Raw genomic sequence first — 25,252 nt, forward strand, 5'->3', positions numbered from 1 at the left:
TGGAGCACTGTGTGCAGCTTTGGTCTCCTTGAGAAAGGATATGCTGGCACTGGAGCAGGTACAGAGGAGATCCATTAGGTTGATTCCAGAATTGAGAGCGTTGGCTAATCATAGAAATCATAGAATCCTACAGTGCAGAAAGAGGCCATTTGGCCCATTGGGTCAGCAGCAACCACAATCCTACTAAGCCCTTCCCCATATATTTATCCATAATCCCTCTAACCTATGCATTCCGGGACACTAAGGGGCAATTTAGAATGGTCAATCAACCTAGCCCGCATATCTTTGGACAATGGGAGGAAACAGAAGCACCTGGAGGAAATACACAGAGACACAGGGAGAATGTGCAAACTCCACTCAGTCTGTGACCCGAGCTGGGAATCGAACCCAGGTCCCTGGAGCTGTGAAGCAGCAGTGCTAACCATTGCGCTACCGTGCCGCACATGGAGGAGAGACTGCATAGACTGGGGCTATACGCATTGGAATTCAGAAGAATGAGGGGAGAACTTATAGAAATATATAAGATTATGAAGGGAATAGATAAGATAGAAGCAGTGAAGTTGTTTCCACTGGCTGGTGAAACTAGAACCAGGGAGTATGGCCTCAATATAAGGGGAGCAAATTTAGGACTGAGTTGAGGAGGAACTTCTTCACGCAAAGGGTTGTGAATTGGTGGAATTCCCTGCCCAGTGAAGCAGTTGAGCCTACCTCATTGAATGTTTTTAAGGCAAGGATAGATAAATTTTTGAATGGTAAAGGAATTAAGGGTTATGGTGAGCGGGCAGATAAATGGAGCTAAGTCCATGAAAAGATCAGCCATGATCTAATTGAATGGTGGAGCAGCCTCTTTTGGGCCAGATGCCTAATTCTGTTCCTGGTTCTTATGTTCTTAAGCTTACATCTTAACATGTGCACCACAGGATGCTCCAGATTTGCTTAAGCACCTTCAGTGCTGCTTTGCTTTGTGAATGATGTGGGCTGTTCTTTACTTTGTTGGATGCGCACATCTCAGTAAGGACAGCACAGTGGCACAGTGGTTAGCGCTGCTGCCTCACAGCACCAGGGACTGGGGTTCAGTTCCGGCCTCAGGTCACTGTCTGGAGTTTGCACATTCTCCCCGTGTCTACGTGGATTTCCTCCGGGTCTCCTGTTTCCTCCCATAATCCAAAAATGTGCGGGTTGGGTTGATTGGCCATACTAAAATTGACCCTTGTGTCGGGGATTAGCAGGGTAAATATGTGGAATTATGGGAATATGGTCTGGGTGGGATTATGGTTAGTGCAGACTCAATGGCCTCCTTCTGCACTGTAGAGATTCCATGGATCATGGATACTGACAGTAAGCATGTTTCACTTGGTGCCTTTGGATTTCGCTAAGTATCATGAGCTATGGACGAAGATATCCTTAGTCGTTATTCTTCTTTGTGGATCAAATGGTTTGAGGATGGTGATCCACTTAAAGCAAAGGTTATCTAGGAAATGAACATTGACTTGCACAATCCTGTGCTGGTGGTTACAAATGAACTGAACATTGAGAATGTAAACCTTTATGATTCATGCTGAAGCATTGTATGATGGAGCAGTAGTATGGACATATTCTCTCACATGGGCACATTCTGTAATTCCCTGGACCATTGGAAATCCTGACACTCCACAAAACTCCACATATGAAAGAAGATGATATCACTTGCTTGAGCAAACAAAGCAATTTGTCTGGTCTGGTGTCGCCCATGGAATGAACTAAAGAGACTGAAGTTAATGTGATTTTGACAATCACTGGCAATGACGTGCCTGTTGGAAGGGTTTAGCTGCAGGTCACTTTGCAACATGTGGCACAGCTCAGTTAAAGACCCTGTCATGAACTATAGTCTGTGCAAAAACTGCTCCTGACATATTGAAATATGCATGCATCACTCAGTAAATGTAGGCTCCAGAGTACCAGAGGGTAAGCACAGAACAGTTCTGGTGCAGTCGGACATGTCCTGTATCCTTATAATCAACATTTATTTTCTAAATTCAAGTGCAAGCGAACTCTGACAGGAAAATGTTGGTGCTATCATTACTGTTGCTTGAGACAAAATAATACAGCCCAGCAGCTATCCCAAAATTATTAGCTAAATAAGAACAAGAAGAAACACAGTTTTAAAAAAAAGGATGTAATGCCTTCAGACTGAGGGCTAACAACAGCAGAGTCCATATGACCTTGGACATCCTTCTTAAATAGTTGGTTAGATGAATCTACAATAACCCGGCAGGAACATTGGCAAATTGATGGAAGGATGACACTATGTCATTTCGAGCTAATTTCCGTATTGAAACTGTCTAATTTATACCGCCAGAGGTAAATGTCACCAGGAAATTGTAGAAGTGACAGTTCATCACCTCAATTTCTGGTCAATTCTACTGAATTTATGTCAAAATGTGCTTTCCGATTTCACATAAATAACCTAGCTCCAATGATAAAATGATGTCAGCTCGTTCTGGACAAGAGGGAATTGTTTCTCTGTATCTGACCTATCAAATCCTTTCATCATTTCAAACAACTCAATTAGATCACCCAGCAACCCTCTAATTGAAAGTGTAATTAGCCATAATGCACAAGGGCTCATAAACCTCTCTCTATTTTAGAGAGAGAGAAAGAGACAAGTGGTTATAAAGCTTGACGGGCACCATCCACATCAAGTATGGAGCAAGGAAAGGAGGCAGACCTCCATGAGCCTCAGTACAGAATTGACCATTGACATCATTCTGCTTCATAATCTTGCCATCTAGCCAAGTGATCTCATCAAACCAAACTATTAATCCTCTAAGCTCAAGAGAACACAAGCAAACTTGGTACTACCTGTCCTTGTAACTTTACTTTTTAAGCTCTGATGTCATTCTAATGATTCCTTTTAGGCTTTAGCATTATCTTGGTGAACCTTCAATGCCAGAATATCTTTCCTGTGATTGGATGCCTGAAACCGAACCCAGTTCTTCAAATAGAGCTTATTTACAACTCTATACAAATGCAGAACTATGTCCTCACTTTTGTATTCCAGTGGCCTTAAGATAAAGACTATGGAACAGATTTTCCACTCCTGCACCCCGCCCACACCCCTGTATGTGTTTTGCGCTGGAGCCCATTGGCCTGTGGTGGAATTTTCTAGGTCAGCCGCTATCAGCAGGGTTTCTTATTGTTCATATCCTCCACCGTCAGCAAGACCAGAAAATCCTGCCATCGGGAATGGCCAGAAAGTTCCACTCTACTGCTAGAAAAAGACATTTCTTCGAAGCTTTGCATTGTGCACTCATCAGGGCAATTGCAAGAATACCAGTGTTAGGCAAAACAACAAGTTTATATTTTACGAGAAGAAATAAGTGATAACCATTCACTCATTCACTCTCAAAGCAATGCCAGTCCAACAAGAGTCAAACTGCCTGGTTCAAGTTTTTAAACAATGCTTGACTATCAGTCATTGTTAACCAGTACATGCTCCATGGCAATGCCACTACAAATCAGAGTCTACTTGCCAACCAGTCAGCACCCTGTTTACATACAGTATAAAGTTGTTGTTTCTCCTTACATTAAAATTCTTGCAATAGTCCTGATGAGTCAAAGGCATAAAGTTTCGACAAGATGTCTTTTTTCAGCAATACTCAAGACAACAATAATGCAACTTCAATTTGTACTGAGTTAACCAAATGAATGCTAGCAACTCCATGCCTTGGAGGAGATTTCCTGAGTGTCTCAGAAAATGGGTTTCTGGAGCAGTATGTTAAGCAGCCAAATAGGCTATTCTGGATTAAATTATTTAAAAAAAAAGTGACAAAAACGGTTGACGAAGGACAAGCCGTTGATGTTGTCTATATGGATTTCAGTAAGGCGTTTGACAAGGTCCCTCATGGTAGGCTGATAGAAAAGGTGAAGGCTCATGGGATACAAGGCCAGGTATGTAGATGGGTGGAGAACTGGCTTGGGAGGAGGAGACAGCGAGTAGTAGTGGAAGGCTCCTTTTCCAATTGGAGGCCTGTCACCAGTGGTGTGCCGCAGGGCTCGGTACTTGGACCTCTTCTATTTGTGGTATATATTAATGACTTGGAAGAGGGGGTAGGTGGTGTGATCAGCAAATTTGCTGATGACACCAAGATGGTTGGATTGGTGGGTACTGAGGAGCAGTGCCTGGCAATGCAACAGGACATAGACAGGCTGGTAGATTGGGCAGATAGATGGCAAATGGAATTTAATCCGGAGAAATGCGAGGTGATGCACTTTGGCCGGAATAATGTGGAGGGGAGTTATACGATAAAAGGTAGAACTATCCGGAGTATAGATACGCAGAGAGACCTGGGGGTGCAAGTGCATAAGTCCCTGAAGGTGTCGGTACAGGTGCAGAATGTGATGAGGAAAGCGTATGGTATGTTAGCCTTCATAGGAAGAGGTATAGAATATAAGAGTAGGAGTTTGATGTTGCAGTTGTATAGAACGTTGGTTAGGCCTCACTTGGAGTACTGCGTCCAGTTCTGGTCGCCGTACTACCGGAAGGATGTAGAGATCCTGGAGAGAGTGCAGAGGAGATTTACCAGGATGTTGCCTGGTATCGAAGGGCTGTCTTACGAGGAAAGATTGGATGAACTTGGGCTGTTTTCCCTTGAGAGACGTCGGCTGAGGGGGGATCTAATAGAGGTTTATAAGATTATGAAGGGGATAGATAGAGTAAATGGTGGTAAGCTTTTTCCGCTACAAGAAATGGATAGAACGAGGGGTCACGGGCTTAGGGTGAGGGGGGCTAGGTATAAGACAAATATTAGAGGGCAGTTTTTCACGCAAAGGGTAGTGGGGGTGTGGAATGCACTGCCGAGTAAGGTGGTGGAAGCAGGCACGCTAGGGTTGTTTAAGAGTCACTTGGACAGCCATATGAGCGGGCTACATATAGGGGGATATAGTAGGCCTTACTGAACATTGTAGGCTTGGGAATACGTTTTGCCTCAGGAATGTTAGTCTTTGCCTGTTTAATAATGAATTTTTTTGTCTCCACAGGCATTTAAGTCCAGCAAGGGGCATGCAGGCGGCAGGTTGTAGTGGGCTGCTCTTGGATGTTGCTTCGGGAGTTGCCTATTGCTTCATGTCGTTAGTGTGCTTAAACTGGACCATCTCGAGGGCAACATGACAGCTCAGAGACTATCTCTGTTGCTGTGCGGACACATGGATTTGGGCCTGTGTCTGTGGGAGTTTGCACGTTCTCCCCGTGGTTGCGTGGGTTTCCTCCGGGTGCTCCGGTTTCCTCCCACATCCCCCAAAGATGTGCTTTTAGGCTGATTGATTGGGTACTAAAATTGTCCCTAAATTGGACCTCCCTGATCCTCGCACGTTAGGCGTAGACTAAAATCATGAATAGGTCACTGAGATAGTAGGACGGCGGCGCGGGCTCGTTGGGCCGAAGGGCCTGTTTCCCGTGCTGTGTTGTTCTTTGTTCTTTGTTCTTTGTTCTTTGTTCCTCCAAATGACTGTAAAGACTATCGTTCTATTGGAGCTCTTGATGGCTTTTATAACTCTGTACTACAATTTTAGCAATTTCTAGCATGGATCCTAAATCCATTTGCTCCTCCACAGCTCCCAGTCTCTCGCAATTAAGATAATATTCCAATTTTACTTTCTCCACTGCAAAATGGGCATTTCTCCTCCATCTACTATAATTCACTAAGGAAATTCAGCATGTCAGCTACGACTCTCACCAATTTTTATAGATGCATCATAGAAAGCATTCTTTTTGGTTGTATCACAGCTTGGTTTGTCTCCTGCTCTGCCCAAGACAGCAAGGAACTACAAAAGGTCATGAATGTAGCCCAATCCATCACGCAAACCAGCTTCCCATCCATTGACTCTGTCTACACTTTTCGCTGCCTCGGCAAAACAGTTAGCATAATTAAGAACCCCTCGCATTCCGAACATTGTCTCTTCCACCTTCTTCCTTCAGGAAAAAGGTACAAAAGTCTGAGGTCACGTACCAACCAACTCAAGAACAGTTTCTTCCTTGCTGCTGTCAGACTTTTGAACAGATTTATCTTACATTAAGTTGATCTTTCTCTACATCCTTGCTATTACTGTAACACCACATTCTGCACTCTCTCATTTCCTTCTCTATGAACAATATGTTTTGTCTGTATAGTGCACAAGAAACAATACTTTTCACTGCATGTTAATACATGTAACAATAATAAATCAAATCAAATCAAATCAAAAATTTAATCCACTCACTTATCTGTCGATGCCCCTTTGATTCTTGATCCCATTTGTACAACTTCTTCCCTCATAACATTGCATCATCAACAGACCTGACAAACAGCTTTTTATTTCTTCATTGAAGCCATTCATATAGATGGTGAAAATCCAAGGACCCAGTATAGATCTCTGGACAAGCCTACTTGTCTCATTCTGCCATTCAGATGTTCCTTCACTTGATCATTATGGAACAGGATTAGATTGTGATACAACTCCCCCTATGATTACATAATCTGCCAGCACAGTTAGAGGCACATAGATACACATATACAGAATGGTGACTTGAATGATATGCCACAGAATTAACAGCATTCAGTTTAGTTTTAGTTTATTTATCAGCATCACAAGTAGGCTTACATTAACACTGCAATGAAGTTACTGTGAAAATCCTCTAGTTGCCACTCTTGGATGCCTATTTGGGTACACTGAGGGAGAACGTAGCAAAGCCAATCTACTAACCAGTGTGTCTTTCAGACTGTGGGAAGAAACCGGAGCACCCAGAGGAAATCCACCCAGATGCAGGAAAATGTGCAGACTCCACATAGACAGTCACCCATGCTGGGAATCAAACCGAGTCCCTGGTGCTGTGAGATAGCAGTGCTGACCACTGTGCCACTGTGCCGTCCCACTTATAGACCAATACCCCAAGAAAAGAAGCAGCTGCTACAGAGGAGGGGTGGGGGGGGGAGGATTGAAAAATTTGTGCTCTGATGTTTTCTTCTTTTGTTTTCAGGATGTTCTATTTTGATGTTTATATTGTGGGTGTAAAGTTCTTTTCTATATTCATTAACCTGTACATATTACAATGATGACGATTGATGCAGCACATTCTAAATTGGAATAGACAATTCCAATTTCACCATCGGAAAGACAATTAAGGCACGAGGTGAGGTGATTTAACTCAAGGTCAACTATCCATATATAGAAATATGCTGTCCACAATATTTACTTTTATTTTAATTTTATGCCTGACCTGATTTCAACACAGGTACTTCTTTTAGTTTATCTGTTCTAATACATTTCAATAACTTGTGTTAAACGATACTAAAGCTGACAGAATCAAATTCTGACCTTCCCCGTTCCACAAAGAGTTGTTGTGCAGAATCTGGTTCTTATTTTTGTATAAAGATTTAATTATGTCGAAGGAACATCTACTTCAAGTTTTGTTGACATTAAAATGAATTTTAACAGTACCAGCTAGAATTGCAGAAACAAATGCATCACAGATAGCCTGATTTGTGCCATCATTTGCTTCTTTGTTTATAAACCAAGCTTACAGTGACACTGTCCCATTGACAATGATAAGAATGAATGTTGGAATTTCTACTGGGTAAAAAATATTTAAAAGAAAATTGTTTTTTGTGTTCCGAAATACTTGTTCAAACTTCAGAGACGAAATCTACGTACAAGATACAACACTGTCGCTGAGAAGCAGATTGCTTTTTATTAATAGAAGCGGTGGTTGGTCACAAGATATACAGCTGCATTGCAGATGACATCAGTCAGGTGTGGAATGCTTGCAGGATTAGAACTACAGACATGAAGGAGGCAAGGGGAATATGCTGTAGTCCATGGCATGCTGCTAGGGTCTCAGCAATTACTTGAACAATTCGTCAGAAAGGTTTATTTATTGCTTGTTTAGTTTCATTTGAATAATGACTAGGGTGGCCCGGTGCCAAAGTGGTTAGTGCTGTTGCCCCGTAGCACCAGGGACCCGGGTTCAATAGCAGCCTTGGGTCAATGTCTGTGTGGAGTTTGTATGTTCTCCCTGTGTCTGCCTGGGTTTCCTCCGGTTGCCTCCCACCGTGCAAAGATGTGCTGGTTAGATTGATTGGCCATGTTAAATTGGCCCACAGTGTCAGAAGGACTGGCAGGGTAAATATATGGGATGAAAGTAACCTGGGTGCGATTGTTGTCAGTACAGACTCTAAGGGCTGAGTGGCCTCCTTCTGCACTGTAGGGCTCCTATGATTCTAAAAATACAAAACCAACATGAAATGCGTCCTGAATCCAATGATATACAGCTAGTAGTGTAAGCCAATCTTGAACAAAATATGAAAAATTGTCTCTGTGGATCTGCGTCCCTTCTTTCATTAGTAAGCTTTTCAGACCACGTAATTATTCCTATTATTGCAGCATGGGAACAACATATTCTATACTGGTATTTTTATGCACCTGTATTTCAGGATTGAAATTAACCCCACAGTAAAGGTACTTGTCACAGCAAATATTTTACACATTATACCAGAGACAATAGCCTAAATAGGCTAAGCTCAAATTATCTTTCATTAATTCAGCACTACTACTTTAATCCAATACTTAAATTACTGCAGATCTTTTTGCCTGCATTGTCTTACCTTAGAAATCAATTACATGATGTTGTTTGCTGTTCTGAGAAATGGAGGCTTCAAATAACAGAGATCTACATTCAAATCATCACCCTCAAAAAAAGGGAAGAAAATTGTCATTATCCATTATCATTATCCGTCCAAGTAGTACCTAATTCAAAATCTGTTTCCCTTCTGTGGATGATTGGCAAGTAGTACCTTTTAAACAAAGCCAAGATGAGATGTTTATCCTTTAAATGTGGGATCTGTTTAGGATTGGAAGTAACCCATTGGCATGCTGTGAAAAGGGAATTTTACTTCCATGTGGAGCTGTGATTAGGGATTTATAATAACTCCAGAAATTGGCTGTGAAGGAACCGTGCTTTTATTACCTGAGTTTTCGCTCAGGGTATATGATATTGCCTTGCATGGACCCATTAAGACCTGACAACAACCATCTCTTATTCTCCCGGAGGATCCACTGATCCCCCTGCTCCACCCCAATGTTTTGCTTCTTTGCTCTTCCTTGTCACCATTCAACCAAGTGACTCACATACTTTCCATTGCCACAGGAAATAAATGAAAATAAACAATAGCCATAAGCCTATGGTGAGCACAACAGGTCTCAACTGGGCCTAATGGACCCTCTCAGGGTCTTGCTTTTTACAGGGCTTGGTATAAAAGCTCGGTATATTAGCCTGATTGGCTAATTACCATCCCCAGGGAGTTCATATTCAACAAGCCCAACTGGGGGTTAATTAATGATTCTTCATGCAGATCATGGGGTTAACACAGGACCGTAACAGTGAATCAAGTAGAGAAGGATTGCTCACAATTGGACAATTCAAACGTTCCCAGATCTCAAGTGACTTATGGTGAAGATAGATCCATTTCTACATCTTAATGCCAATTAATTAAATCTCTCAAACTCAATGTGTTTCAAACAGCAGCATAGCGAATCCCATTCCGAACCACCAATAAAATCGTCACCACTTACAAAGTAACAGGAATAGACAGTCTATACAACCTATTCCATAATCTTGAGCTTTTCTCTGCTAGCTGACTGCAGTTGCCATTGGAAACCACACAGCAGCTCACTTCTCCAAGATCATAATGTGTGATTTGGGTGGAGGTTGGGTTATAAAGGACAACAGGTTAATAAAATAGGCTGACTACCAGCAAAAGGACTTGTGTTTGAAGGTAGCCTCATGCCCTCTGGATTGATTTTATGTGCACCTTTTCTGCATGTATTTTTCCTAGAAACATTTACCTGATTACTTCTGAAAACAACTCACTGATTGTTAACATCCATGAGTCCTTAATATCTTGCCATCAAAGCCCACTGATAACATTGACTTTTGGTGACGATGAAATTATTTCATTTTGGTGAGGTACAGTTTTCTAACATATCCACACACAACTTGATAGGGATACTGCAATAACAGCAATTCACTCTAGGATTTATTAAACAAGAAAAATCTGTTACCTTTACCCTGGGGTTGGGTAAGTGCTCTTTACTCCATTACGTTATTCAGACTATGAATTCAGATTATTATTTGAATACTTGCCAATGGTTGTTATCTGTTTTTAGCTCCGTCTATATTACAAGTAGATTTTCTGTGCCATTATTCAGGAAGTCAGTTATGGTGCAAGGTCATGACTTGAAGCATTGACCTCATTGACGGGGAGGCGGGGAGGTAACAGGCTGAATATTTTTGCAGGATCAGCAGAAGGAACCTGGAGATCCTGGACAGGATCTCGGTATCATTTTTTAAATTCCATTCCCCACCCAGCAGCCTGGCAGATTGGCAGGCTGACCAGCTGATAGGCAGGAAGGTCTGTGGTAGAAGATCACAGCTGAGTCCAGACTATGGCAATCAACCAAGATTGCAAGGACTTGCAAGATCCGGCCTGCCAGTGTTAAATACACATTAGGTTCCCAACCACACTGTGAGAGCCAGATTCAAATATTAAAATGAGTTGTTCTACCTTTCGGACATATGTTTCACAACCCACCACTGTAAAAACAGCATTTGATGTGTATAAGCGGTGTGTTGGGTTCATAACTCACAGTTTCTTTATCCCAATCCTCACCCATCTCTCGTGGAGTTCTAGAAGATCTCCTATGAATTCAATTTCTCTCTGCACAGATGATGCCTGACCTGTTGCGTTTTCCTCAGCATGTTCTGCTTTTAGGTCAAGGTATATGATATTGCCTTGCATGAACCCAATAAGACCTGACAACAACCATCTCTTGTTCTCCCGGAGGATCCACTGATCCCCCTGCTCCACCCCAATGTTTTGCTCCTTTGCTCTTCCTTGTCACCATTCAACCAAGTGACTCACTTACTTTCCATTGCCACAGGACAGACTTTCTCCTCTTCCTGAACAAATTTCTTCCTCTCAAATGGTTCCATCCTTGCAAAAAGATGTTTATCTCTAGGGTGGCATGGTGGCACAATGGTTAGCATTGCTTCTTCACAGCGTCAGGGACCTGGGTTCGATTCCTGGCTTGGGTCACTGTCTGTGCAGAATCTGCACATACTCCCTGTGTCAGCGTGGGTTTCCTTCAGGTGCTTCGGTTTCCTCCCACAGTCCAAAATATGTGCTGGATAGGTTCATAGGCCATACTAATATCTCCCTCAGTGTACCTGACTAGGGGATTTTCACAGTAACTTCATTGTCGTGTTAATGTAAGTCTACTTGCGACTAATAAATAAACTTTAACTTTTTTTTGTCTACCCCGCACAGTATGAGTTGTCCCTTTTGCCTTCAATAATAAGATCTTTCTCCTTTTCAGTAGGCTAACAGTTTCACTCTCTCTTTCTACTAGTCAAAGTACTTTCTGCTAGTTAGAATAGAAATGTCAGGATAGCTAAGATGAATATGTGGCTTGAGTGATGGTGCAAGAGGGAGGGATTCAAATTCCTGAGACATTGGAAACCAGTTCGGGACGAGGTGGGGCCATTACAAATCGAATGATCTGCACCTGGGCAGGACTGGAACCAATGTCCTGAGGGAGTAATTGCTAGTGCTGTTGGGTAAGGTTTAAACTAATGTGGCAGGGGGATGGAAATCAATGCAGGAATTCAGAGGGAAGTAAAGTGGGGACAGAAACAAAGCACAGTAATGGAAAAAGTGGAAGGCAGAGAAACCAAAGACAAAAATCCAAAAGGGCCACAGTACAGAATAAAGAGACTGTGGAGAACTCAATGAATGGGTCCAGTAAGGCTCACAGATATAAAACAGAGGGACAGTGTTCAAAAACATGACAGGACAAATGGTTTAAGGTGTGCTTGCTTTAACACAAGGAGCATGACAGGTAAGATAGATGAACTTAACGCTTGGATTACCACATGGAACTATCATGTTGTGGCAATTATGGAGACTTGGATGAAAAGGCAGGACTGGCAGTTTAGCATTGCAGGATTTAGATGCTTCAGGCGAGATGGAGAGGATGATAAAAGAGGTGGGTGTGGCTTTACTGATTAGAAAGAATGTCACAGCTATACAGAGGGAGGACACCTTGGTGGGGTCATGTAGTGAGGCCATATGGGCAGAACTCAGGAACAGGAGCGGTACAATCACACATGTTGGGTTTGTATTACAAACCTCCCAACAGCCAGCATGAAGTGGAGGAACTGATATGTCAGCAGATTATGGTAATATGTAAAAACAACAGGGTTGTTGTGATGGGCGATTTTAACTTCCCCAACATAGATTGGAATTCCTTTAGTGTCAGGAGCTTGGATGGGACAGGGTTTGTTCATTGTGCCCTAGAGCGCTTCTTGAGGTAATATATAGATAGTCCAACTGAAGAAGGGGCTACCTTAGACCTGGTTCTGGGAAAGAGCCTGAACAGGTGATTGATGTCTCAGTGGGGGACTATTTTGGGAACAGTGATCACAATTCTATAAGTTTCAAGATACTTGTAGAAAAGGGTAGAAGGAGTCCCAGAGTGAAAGTAATAAACTGGAGGCAGGCTAACAATGACAGTATTAGGAAGAACAAAGGAATGTAGATTGGGGGGTGGCTGTTTGAGGGTAAATCCAAATCCTGAATAAACTAGGCTTGTACTCGTTAGAGTTTAGAAGAATGAGGGGAGATCTCATTGAGGCATATAAGATGATGAATGGGATGGATAGGATAGAGGTGGAGAGACTCTTCCCGCTCAGAAAGGATAATAGGACTAGGGGGCACAGCCTCAAGATAAAGGGGGGGTGGTTTAGAACGGAGTTGAGGAGGAACTTCTTCACTCAAAGGGTGGTGAATCTCTGGAATTCTCTGCCCGTTGAAGTGGTGGAGGCTGCCTCGCTAAATATTTTTAAGATGCGGGTTGATGGGTTTTTGATAAGCGAGGGGATTAAGGGTTATGGGGAGAGGGCGGGAATGTGGAACTGAGCCACGACAGATCAGCCATGATCTTATTGAATGGCAGGGCAGGCTCGAAGGGCTAGATGGCCTACTCCTGCTCCTATTTCTTATGTTCTTATGTTCAATATGTGGGAGTCTTTTAAAAGTCAGTTGTTAACAATTCAGGACAAGTATGTGCCTCTAAAAATGAAGGATAAATATGGCAAGATTCAGGAACCCTGGATACCAGAGAGATTGTGAAAAAGAAGAAGGAGGCATTTATAAATTTCAGAAAATTGAAAACAGATAAGACTCTTGAGGAATACAAAGATAACAGGAAAGAGCTTAAACAGGGACTTAGGAAGGCAAAAAAGGGACATGAAATGCAGGCAGGATTGAGGAGAATCCAAGGCTCTTTATGCATATATAAGGAAGAGGCGGATAGCTAAGGAAAGAGTAGGTCCATTCAAAGACAATGGATGGGATTTGTGTGTAGAGCTAGATGAAGTGGTTGAGGTCCTTAACGAGTATTTTGCATCAGTATTCAAAAGGAGAAGGATGTGGTGGCTGATGAGTGTAGAAAGGAAGATCTTGACATTCTAGGACAGGTTGAGATAAAAAGGGAGGAGGTATTAGCGGTTTCGAAAAATATTAAGGTGGACAAGTCCTTAGGGCCAGATAGGGTTTATCTCAGAATACTGAGAGAGGCGAGGGAAGAAATTGCTGAGGTGTTGGCCAAAACCTTTATATCTTCTTTAGCCAGGGGTGAAGTATCAGAGGATTGGAGAGTAAGTAATATTGTTTAAGAAGGGCAGAAGAGACAATGCAGGAAATTATTGTAGAAAGGCCTGAGAGCCTTACATCAGTGGTGGGGAAATTATTGGAGGAGATTCTTAGGGACAGGATGTACTCACATCTGGAAGAGAATAGGCTTAATAGCAATAGGCAGCATGGTTTTGTGAAGGGGAGGTCATGTCTCACAAACTTGATTGAGTTCTTTGAGGAAGTGACAAGAAAAATTGTCTTAGGCGGGGCAGTGGATGTTGTATACATGGACGTTAGTAAAGCCTTCAGTAAGGTTCCCCATGGCTGATACAGAAGGTGAAGTTATATGGGATCCAAGATAAGCTAATAATTTGCCGGGTGTTAGCGATGGAAAGGTGGTGGGACTGGAGGGTCTCAATGACATTATTGTTACTAGAGAGGCGGTGCTCAACAGACTGGAGGGACTGATTGTGGACAAGTCCCCAGGACCGGATGAAATGCATCCGAGGGTTCTGAAAGAAATGGCGGAGGTGATAGTGGATGCCTTGGTGGTTATTTTCCAAACGTCGCTGGATTCCAGGGAAGTGCCGGAAGATTGGAAAGCGGCTAATGTTACGCTGTTGTTTAAGAAGGGTGCCAGGCAAAAGGCAGGGAATTATAGGCCGGTTAATATAACGTCTGTTGTAGGTAAAATGTTCGAATCCGTCATCAAGGAGGAAATAGCGAGGCATCTTGAGGGGAATTGGTTGATAGACCAGACGCAGCACGGTTTCGTTAAGGGGAAGTCGTGTCTGACAAATTTATTGGAGTTCTATGAGGATGTGTCTAGGGCGGTGGATAGAGGAGAGCCGGTGGATGTGGTCTTTCTTGATTTTCAGAAGGCGTTTGACAAGGTGCCTCACAAGAGGTTATTGCAGAAGGTAAGGGGGCATGGAGTTGGGGGTAGGGTGTTAGCGTGGATAGAGGATTGGTTGTCAAATAGGAGGCAGAGAGTGGGGGTTAATGGGTGCTACTCGGATTGGCGGTTGGTGACTAGTGGAGTGCCCCAGGGGTCGGTGCTGGGGCCTCGGCTATTTACCATATATATATAGATGATCTGGAGGAGGGAACCGTGTGTATGGTGTTGAAATTTGCTGATGACACCAAGATTGGTGGAACGGCAAATTGTGCGGAGGGTGTGGAGAGTCTGCAGAAGGATCTAGGTAGGCTGGGCGAATGGGCCAGGAAATGGCAAATGGAATTTAATGTTGGTAAGTGCGAGGTGGTCCACTTTGGTAGGAATAATGGTAGGAAGGACTATTACTTACATGGTGAAAAACTGCAGGAGGCGACGGTGCAGAGGGACCTCGGGGTCCTTGTGCATGAGTCGCAAAAACCCAGCTTGCAGGTGCAGCAGGTGGTCAGGAAGGCTAATGGGATGCTGGCCTTCATAGCGAGGGGGATTGAATATAAAAGTAGGGAGGTCTTGCTGCGGCTGTATAGGGCATTGGTGAGGCCGCAGCTGGAGTACTGTGTGCAGTTTTGGGCGCCGTACTTACGCAAGGATAATTTGGCCTTGGAGGGAGTGCAGAGGAGGTTTACTAGGCTGATACCAGAGTTAAGGGGGTTGAGCTATGAGGAGAGGCTGAATGAACTAGGCTTGTACTTGTTAGAGTTTAGAAGAAAGAGGGGAGATCTCATTGAGACATATAAGATGATGAATGGGATGGATAGGATAGAGGTGGAGAGACTCTTCCCGCTCAGAAAGGACAGTAGGACTAGGGGGCACAGCCTCAAGATAAAGGGGGGGCAGTTTAGAACGGAGTTGAGGAGGAACTTCTTCACTCAAAGGGTGGTGAATCTCTGGAATTCTCTGCCCGTTGAGGTGGTGGAGGCTGCCTCGTTAAATATTTTTAAGACGCGGGTTGATGGGTTTTTGATAAGTGAGGGGATTAAGGGTTATGGGGAGAGGGCGGGAATGTGGAACTGAGCCACGACAGATCAGCCATGATCTTATTGAATGGCGGGGCAGGCTCGAAGGGCTACATGGCCTACTCCTGCTCCTATTTCTTACGTTCTTATGTTCTAATAAGATGGATACAAAATTGGCTTAGATATAGAAAGCAGAGAGTAGTAATGGAAGGGTACTTTTCTAACTGGAGGTCTGTGACAAGCAGTGTTCCACAAGGATCAGTGCTAGAACCTCTGTTGTTTGTAATGTAGAAAATGATTTGGAGGAAAATGTATGTAGTCTGATTAGTAAATTTGCAGGTGATACAAAAATTGGGGAAGTAGCAGATAGTGAGGAGGATTGTCAGAGGATACAGCAGGATATAAATTGGCTGGAGACCTGGATCGAAAGATGGCAAATGCAATTTAATCCAGATAAATGTGAGGTGATGCAATTTGGAAGTCTGCTGCAGAAGTATACAATAAATAGTAGAGCCCTTAGAAATATTAGCATACAGACAGATCTAGGCATGCAGATCTACAGTTCTCTGAAGGTGGCAATTCAGGTGGTCAAGGCAGTCAAGAAGGCATATGGCATTCTGGCCTTCATTGGCCGGGGCACTGAGTATAGGAATTGGAAAATCATGCTGCAGCTGTATAAGACTTTAGTTAGGCTGCATTTGGAATATTGTGTACAATTCTGTTTGCCACACTACCCCGGAAGGAGGTTGATGCGTTGGAAAGCGTGCAGAAGAGATTTACCAGGATGTTGCCTGGTTTGGAGGATATGGATAATGAAGAGAGGTTAAACAAACTTGGATTATTTTCATTGGACATCGGAGGATGAAGGGGGACCTGATAAGGGGTTTACAAGACTATGACAGGCTTGGATAGAATGAGTAGTCAGAGTCTTTTTCCTCTAGTCGAAGGATCAATTACTTGGAGGCATAGTTTGAATGTGAGAGGGGAAAAGTTTAATGGAGATGTAAGGGGCATGTTTTTCACACAGAGAGTGGCGAATGCCTGGGATATGCTGCCAAAAGAGGTGGCGGAAACAGATTCTATGACAATGTTCATGAGGCATCTGAATAGATACATGAATAGGCAGGGAATGGAGGGATATGGACCACATAGAGACAAGAAAATATTACGCTAGAGAGACATGTTCCTGTGCTATACTATTCTTTGTTATTTGTTCTATTGATGCCCTCTTTCAATCTAATTCCTCTCCTTACCCTCCACTTAGCAGAAAATCTCTCCTTCTCTATTTTCTTATCTTCAGGAGAGCTTCATTCCCTATTCCTTCCCTCCTCAACAATACAGTACCTATCTCTCAGTTTAGTTTTTCTCCCCACTGTTCCGTGTTGCTGAAATAAAGATGTAAGTTTGTTCATTAAATATGGATGCTCACTAAAAGTGGGATGTACATTGGAGACATTGCTTTCTAATGGAAAATAAGCCAATTTTTTCATAGATATGCCGGAAGAGGAATGTTCTGGCAATTGTTATTTACACCTACACGGATTTTTTTTAATTTCAAAGGGGCCATTAGCTCTGGCTTCCTAACATGTGCAGACAGTTGGTGGCATAGAATCATGAAATCTGGTGGTAGCGTTAAGCATGTTCAGGATGTTCAAAGGTTCAGGGAGGCGTTATGCATTATGTGGAAGGGAAGGTTTGATTATTGGAACAGGGTTTATCTACATTTTGTGAACTTATGAATTCGTTATCTGACATTTTATAGCGAGTGAGCTATCACAATGCAGGAGGCGATTTCTCACAGAATATTCTTGTTGCTGGAATATAATTGGTCAGAATGCTGAAAGAGGAAGAATGTTTCTTGAGCAATTTTATCGGAAAATAACAACAATAAAAATAACTAAGAGACTCATTAAAGACGAGAAAAGCACAACCCATGGCAGATGAGGGGGACAAAAATGAACAAACTGAATAGTTATAATACATACAGGGATCATGCTGGACACGACACATTTTATTATTTTCAGGTTGTTTATATTGATCAATGGGAGCACAATCCATTCATCCTTTACATGTAAGGACACTAATACATTCAGGAATTTTGCTAATAGTTACATCTAAAGCTGTTGCCAAGTAAACATAAGAACATAAGAAATAGGAGCAGGAGTAGGCCATGTAGCCCTTCGAGCCTGCCCCGCCATTCAATAAGATCACGGCTGATCCGTCGTGGCTCAGTTCCACATTCCCGCCCTCTCCCCATAACCCTTAATTCCCTCGCCTATCAAAAACCCATCAACCCGCGTCTTAAAAATATTTAGCGAGGCAGCCTCCACCACTTCAACGGGCAGAGAATTCCAGAGATTCACCACCCTTTGAGTGAAGAAGTTCCTCCTCAACTCCGTTCTAAACCGCCCCCCCCTTTATCTTGAGGCTGTGCCCCCTAGTCCTACTATCCTTTCTGAGCGGGAGGAGTCTCTCCACCTCTATCCTATCCATCCCATTCATCATCTTATATGTCTCAATGAGATCTCCCCTCATTCTTCTAAACTCTAACGAGTACAAGCCTAGTTTATTCAGCCTCTCCTCATAGCTCAACCCCCTCAACTCCGGTATCAGCCTAGTAAACCTCCTCTGCACTCCCTAAACCCTGGGCCTCATGAATTTGGAACCATGTCAAAAAGCCAATAGAGAAGATAGGAAACATATAAAGGAGATCGGAATGTGACTGATATGTGGTTAGAACACACAGCAGCCAGCTGGAACCAAAACCTTCCTTGAATCCTACGTAGGCATTAGTGAATAAAAATGGAAAAATACGTTTTGCCAGTTCCAGTACTGGACATAGGCAGATTACACCTGGGCCTCTATCACTGTGGTGAAGTTACTTCTCTTTCGCTGAGCAAATTCTGCAGCTATTGGCACACGTACACTTGCCTTGTAATAAAATATTGGCAGAACTACTAAAAACATTGAATACTTTTTGCTAGAATATGGAACAAAAAGTAACCAGATAACAATAAAAAGGGGCAATGATCTTTATGAAAACATTTGCTAAACCTTTGATTACATCCAGCAGCATGAAAAGTTGACATTTTGCACAATTGTCAATTTTTCATGCTGCTGTGTTTCGCTAGAATTTATGTTGCCATGTCCTGTGCCTGTAAAAAAAAAGGAGAAATGTTTGTCTTTAAATGTATGAGACAGAGAAGTGACCTCAGTGTACCTAAGCCCAAGATCAAAGGTCAACTAGTGTTTCTGCTCATTCTACCAAAGATGGTTGGATCGCAAAAAGCACAAGTATCACCATCAAATGAGAAGAGAAAGGATGGGAATTGGGATAGGCTCCAAGCAGCTGAGAGACTCACTCAAGGCAAAGGTTGGTGTCAGATGGTATTCTTCAGATTTTGATGTTATTCTAAACCTGGACGAGCAAATTGAGCCCAATTCAGATCATTCCTGGAGAAGCTGGCATGAAAAATTACCCAGGTAAGAAGAGGTCTATATAAATAAACGTTTTTAACTTTTTGAAGATATAATTGGCCAGGTGGAGCATAAGTGTTCTTCTAGGTTCTGTCATAATATTGTGTTTCACTGTTGCTGAGGTGTCACAACGAGGAGATCTTGGGACTTGTATATTTAAACATGAGCCATTTATTGCTAGTCTTTAACTATTTATAATTTCCTGGTTCTATCATGCATGATGCTGTTCACCATGCAGGCAGGCTGCTTACTTACTTAATTCTGTTTCTAGACTGTTCTCTTCCCAATCTCTTATCATGTAACTCTATAAATCATACCATGGCTGGTGCTATACTCCATCCCACATTAACCCTTATTTTGCTGAGCACCTTTCTATTACAATTGCATACAGGCACATAAAGAAGACTCTCCTCCCTTCTGCAGAGTATTACAATACAATTTTTACTTGCTAACCCTGCTCCCTCATCTCAAGTCTCTGATTTTATAAATTCAAGCAATCTTGAGTCATGTCAATTCTTCCACATCTTGGTCTGTTAGTTTGAAGGAATGGCAGCAGTATTCTGCTTGTCTGTTACTTTGCCAACTCCATTTGATTTGCTTTTTTTTTTGACTTGCGTTTCTTTGTGTTGCGTTTCTCTTTATTAACAATGTGTCTTCTTTTCTTGGACACTCTGGGTTGCGATATTCCTTCCAAGGGAACAAACACACACTCTGTTCATTCCTACAGTGGACTCAAATTTTCTTTTTTCATGGTGTCCATCATGTTCTTGGTGGATGTTTACGTTTCACAAATGGAACCTTCATTTTTACTGGTTTCACAATTTCAGGCAAACATTTGTTTGCTGCTGCATTTGCAAATCATTTTGCAGGCTTATGAATCTTGTCATTTGGCTCAATGGTTTTCAGCATGTCTGAGACATCCAATGCCTTTACCTTCCCCTAATGCCTTGTGCTTCAGTGTTAGATTTACAGTTTCCAATCTTATTTCAGTCTGTTCTTTCCCTCTTCGTCCTTGTCCTTCCTTTTGGACTCACTGTTGGCCAGGGCTGTCTCTGCCAAGTCTTAACTTGTTTCAGTTCTGTTATTGTGTTACTCATGGTTTCATTATTTGTTTACAGATTGGAAAGTTCTATGGCTTTGCCTTTCCATATCTACTTTTTTCCAGTCAACTGCTTCTTCAGCTCCGGCATTGGTTTTTTATAGCTTTTGGCTTCCTCCTGGAATATTGAACAATGTTGATTCCTTTCAATCAATTGGTTCTTCAGTTTGTTCAAAGTGACGTTACTCATTCTCTTTGCAATTTTCCAGAGGAATAACCTTTGACCGAAGGAATTCATAGAATCATAGAGACTTACAAGATAATGAAGGGGCTAGATAGGATAGAGGTAAAGAGATTCTTCCCGCTTAGAAAGGAAAACAGAACTAGAGGGTACAGTTTCAAAATAAGGGGGGGGGGGGTGCAGTTTAGAACGGAGTGAGGAGGAACTTCTTCACTCAAAGGGTGGTGAATCTCTGGAATTCTCTGTCCATTGAAGTGGTGGAGACCACCTCGTTGAATATATTTAAGTCACGGGTGGATAGATTTCTGATCATAGGGCTATGGGGAGAAAGCAGGAAAGTGGAACTGATCCACTTCAGATCAGCCGTGATCTTATTGAATGGCGGGACAGGCTCGAAGGGCTAGATGGCCTACTCCTGCTCCTATTTCTTATGTTCTTATGTAGAATATATGACATGGAGACGGGCCCTTCAGCCCAAATTGGTCCATGCCGACCAAGAGGTCTATCTAAGCTAACCCTATTTGCCTGCATTAGGCCCAAATCCCTCTAAACCTTATAACTTGTGAAGTCTTTCAACAGGGTGTCCTTTTCTTAATGAAGCTTACTAGTTTCGTCTTGAGCTTATCTGTAATTCAGTCGAGTCTCCTCAAGTGTCTTCGCTGTTGAAAACAGTTTTCATTTCTTCTTGTTGCTGAATGGTCACACGTACATTTTGCATTTTATCTTGAAGGACAATCACTGTTCTTTAACTGTTTATTCTCTCATTGCCCTCCTGCTGGGGTCTTTGTTGCCTTTGGCGGAGTTGCCCTTGCTCATGGATCTGTATTTGCCCTCAACAGAATTGCCCTTTCTTTGGGGTTTCTTGCTGCACTCAGCTGAGTTGTGCTCTGTCTCTCTCTCTCTGGGGTCTCTTGTTGTCTTTGTTGGAGTTATCCTCTCTCTGGGGTCTTTCGTTCCCATTAGTGCTTTATTGAAACTTGCCCTCCATCTGTTGTGTTTGGAGTTTTATCGAGAGCTGCTCTCTTTTTGTGATCCCTCTTTTAATATTCTGTCCATAGACATTTTTTGTTTTGTAGTTATCACTTTAAATTTTGTTACATCTTTAGCACTGAGTGTAGTAACCATTTTTTTTACGCAGACTGTAGCTGCTAGGATACAGTTGGCTTCTCTCTGTCTTTTTCTGAGGTCTTGTTGCTCAGGCAGATCTTTGAAAAAGCTTTGCAGGTGTTTTGTATTTTGCAGCAAATGTATCAGTGAAGGTGTAGAGTGTTCCAGATCTTTGTACTGCACTGGGATTGGAACTTGGTTATGCCTCTGCTTTACTTTGGGACAAAATATTCTTTCCTTGTTTTAAAATGAAAGTTTTTGAATCCACTTCCCTTCGGTTTAGAGTGCATTTCAGCATTTCCAAAATGCTATGAATGATTATCTTCAGAATGAGTGTAATTCTGCAGGAATTTTTTCCCTCTTTTTAACGGTATTCTGTAACTTTCGATATTTAACTTTATACATTTTCATCTGAACTACCTAGCTTTTTTTCTATAGTTTTTTTTTATAGCAGCTGTCTTTAAGCTTCTGCCTCCTACTCAGCCCGTGGGACTACGTCTTCTATTCTCCAATGAAAGTGTAGCTTTTTTATATTTTTTGCTTGCCCATCTTGTGAACTGTGTAACTCATGTTGTTGCAACTTTCCCCATCCAATCCTGTCTTCTGACATAGACAGCGAGTAACAATTCCTGTTGAGATAATAGCTTCATACTGCTCAACCCAGTGTAGGATCCTCTTACGATGAAATTTGCACCTTTCCCCATTGTGGGAGTGAAGTGGAGGGGATGCCTCATTCTGAAGGCCCCTTCAGAGTTGGGGCACCCGCCCCCAAATGTTGGAACTCCATGACCCCCCTCTCCCCTTGGTCTGCCCCCCCGCCAAATGCTATGACCACCCCTTGCCCTCCCAACCCTCCTGGGCATACCCCTACCCTCGTGTCCTGGGAACTTACCTTTTTAAAGTTCTAGTGACTTTGTCCCAGGCAGAGTGCTGCAATACTGCTTCTAGCCACTGCAGTGCTGTGCCTGGCCAGGTTGAAGGGCTGTTGGCCAATCAGATTGACCAACAGCTCTCCCCGGTGGGAATTCCTTCTGAGGGGTGGATGGAAGTCTCACCCACTGCCAATCAATGCTCAACTGAGTGTTAAGTGGCAAAAGGGCTTAGAGGGTCAGCAGCTGTACGTTCAGTGCTGATCACGCGTCATCCTCAAAATTCTACCTATGGGATTTTCCATTAAAATCCCTCAAATTGTATGCTCAGAAAGAAGAAGGTGAAGATTAGGATATGAAAGAGGTTAGGTTGGAGGTTCTTTAGGTCAAGTTTCCAATGTGCTCACACCTACTCACCAGGACCTAGGCCAAGAAGGCCTCATTTGGGCTTGACTGACTCGCTTGTGCTTGCTATTGGGGCAATATATCTACTGGTGACTGAAGATCCGCAGCCCATTTCTAACAGAACAGTAGGCTCTCTGTCAGAAGAGGTCACCATTAACTTTCAGTTATTTTCATCTTGATCTTTCTAGGCTACATCAATTATCCTTGCCACACTAGTCAGGCTCAAGGGGCCACATTGGTCAGGAGCTGCTCTCCATTGTATCATGGAAGTGTTGCTATTCAGGACAGTTCACAACTCTTATCTTTCCCAATGGAAGGAGACAAACAGAGAGAGAGGTCCATCCAGGATTTGACAGGGTTCCAACTGACAGAAATAATTGAAATGATACAGCGTCGGTTTAAAAAATTTATGCAACTACTTAAAAGAGTTTGTTAACTGGTCACAGATTCTAAACTGAAAATTTGTGTAAATGTTCACTGTAGTTTAGCTTGTAATTTTTTAGTTTTGATATTCAGACAGAATTTGAAAGAATTGACTGTCACTTCCTGATACTAGAGTATTGTTTTCAACTGAATTGTTAAAGGACACTTCCTCTTTTTTCTGTGGCTTTTTAGATACCAGAGGTGACTTTGCAAATATAGCTCACAAATCAGCAATTTAATATGTCAGAGCACTCTCTAGTGTCAAGAAATAATAGCAAGCCGGTCTGTTATGTTTCCTGCAGATATGAAGGATTGCAGGAGGTGACTGACATGCATCAAGTGGCTGGAGGTGTTGACTGCATTAAAATACACATTGTGGCCTGACAACTAACAAACCCCTCGACTGCATTGTGAGGTCCATTGCTCCTTCAACAGAATATGGTTTTCAACACGACTGCTTTGCACATTAACCTGTCAGCATAAATGATTCATTTATTTAACAGGTTACTGCAATAAGGAAGGACCCTTTGTTCCTTCCGTCTACTGCTGTCCAAACTAAACGTTTTTGAAGTAAAGCATTAAGCCTCATGATGTTTGCGCTCTTGAAATCTCTGGAAATCATTACTCCCAAACAATAAACATGTATCATAGAGACCCAGGCATTTTTGCCTTATGTTTGTTTGCTTTTCCAGTAATAACATTAGCCTGTTCAGAATGTCTAATTCATAGAATTCATTCAGTATAATGGCCTGAACATTATGTTAGCCCATTAATTCCTCTCACAAACACTAGACATCTCTGCAATTGTCGGAAGTAAATGTGTTACTCGTTCAGATACCATGATTTGAATTTGGTTTTAATATTAAGGCATCAGGATAGACTCGGGAATAGTTTTTTTTAAAATGCACTATGCGGTAGTGTGCATTAAAATGAACATGATGCCATCATGTTTATTATTCCGGCACATTGAACTCAGAGACAAGGAAACCACAGACTCTGATTGGAAATAGATTGCCACAGTTGTTAACTATGGGATCACCAAGTATTGAAGATTGAAGAGCATGTTATACATATACATAACATATAATCTGTATAATTTATATAGGAGTTAATGGCAAGGCACTGTTACCAAAGCAAATTTTGTTACCAATGTCACTTAGAATGGTATTTATCATACACTGTCCACATAGGAAAATCTTTAAGAGGTTAGCACCACCTAATGCCTGTATTGAACATAACAATTTGAGTTATAAAGAGCATTTACCATCAATCAAGGTGTGTAAGTCAACGTAACATATAAGACAACTCCATTTTTCTGGCCCAAAAGATTTTTAACCCCCTCCCCCTGCAACCACCATTCCCTACCCTTTTAGCCCTGACATACTATTCTCCCATTACTCAACCTCAATTTTTTACACCACAAATTCAGGTTTTACTTAAATAAAAGCAAAATAAAAGCTCCTCATTGTTTCCAGAGGAGCAGTTGGAGTGGAGACTCAGTGCGGAGAGCTTGAAGGTAAGAGGGATTTTTACCTTACTTTTTTTGGAGTTTTTTTTCTAAACTGGGAGTATAAAACTGGAAGTAGGCCCCAGTGACCCCGGGAAGGTTTTTACCCCCCAGTAAATTTGAACAGAGAGGAAACCTGAGACTCGGAGGGAGGGGGGAGACTCTAGACTTCTAACCTAGAAGAAAAGACTTAGGGTGAGAGCAGGTAAGCTTTTTTCTTTTTCCACCTATTTCTCTAATCTAAGGGGGTGAGGGCAATCAGGCAAGATCTTTCTTTTTATCGAGAGGGAATGGCAGTGAAAGTAGTGCAGTGCTCCTCCTACAGGATGTTTGAGGTGAGGGATGCTGTTAGTGTCCCTGCTGAATTCACTGTGGGAAGTGCACCCATCTCCAGCTCCTTAAAAACTGTGTCAGGGAACTGGAGCAGGAGCTGGATGAACTTTGCATCATTTGGGAGGCAGAGGTGATCATAGGTAAGAGCTTCAGGGATTTGGAGACTCCAAAAAATGAAAATAGATGGGTGACAGTGAGAGGGGCTCGGAGGAAGCAACCAGTGCGGGGATGCCC

The 25,252-nt window shown here is 42.4% G+C and overlaps 1 long non-coding RNA gene across 1 annotated transcript; it reads left to right on the forward strand.

The window, feature by feature from the left end:
- The first annotated feature begins 7,039 nt into the window (after positions 1-7,039).
- LOC145353247 (uncharacterized) lies at positions 7,040-23,721 on the forward strand. The gene is made up of 3 exons (XR_013888674.1): positions 7,040-7,147; positions 18,888-19,100; positions 23,481-23,721. It is a non-coding gene; the product is annotated as an uncharacterized LOC145353247 (long non-coding RNA).
- The last annotated feature ends 1,531 nt before the right edge of the window (positions 23,722-25,252 follow it).

Source organism: Carcharhinus amblyrhynchos, chromosome 15, assembly GCF_965287045.1.
Source record: "Carcharhinus amblyrhynchos chromosome 15, sCarAmb.v2.hapA, whole genome shotgun sequence".
In the NCBI taxonomy this organism is placed as follows: domain Eukaryota; kingdom Metazoa; phylum Chordata; class Chondrichthyes; order Carcharhiniformes; family Carcharhinidae; genus Carcharhinus; species Carcharhinus amblyrhynchos.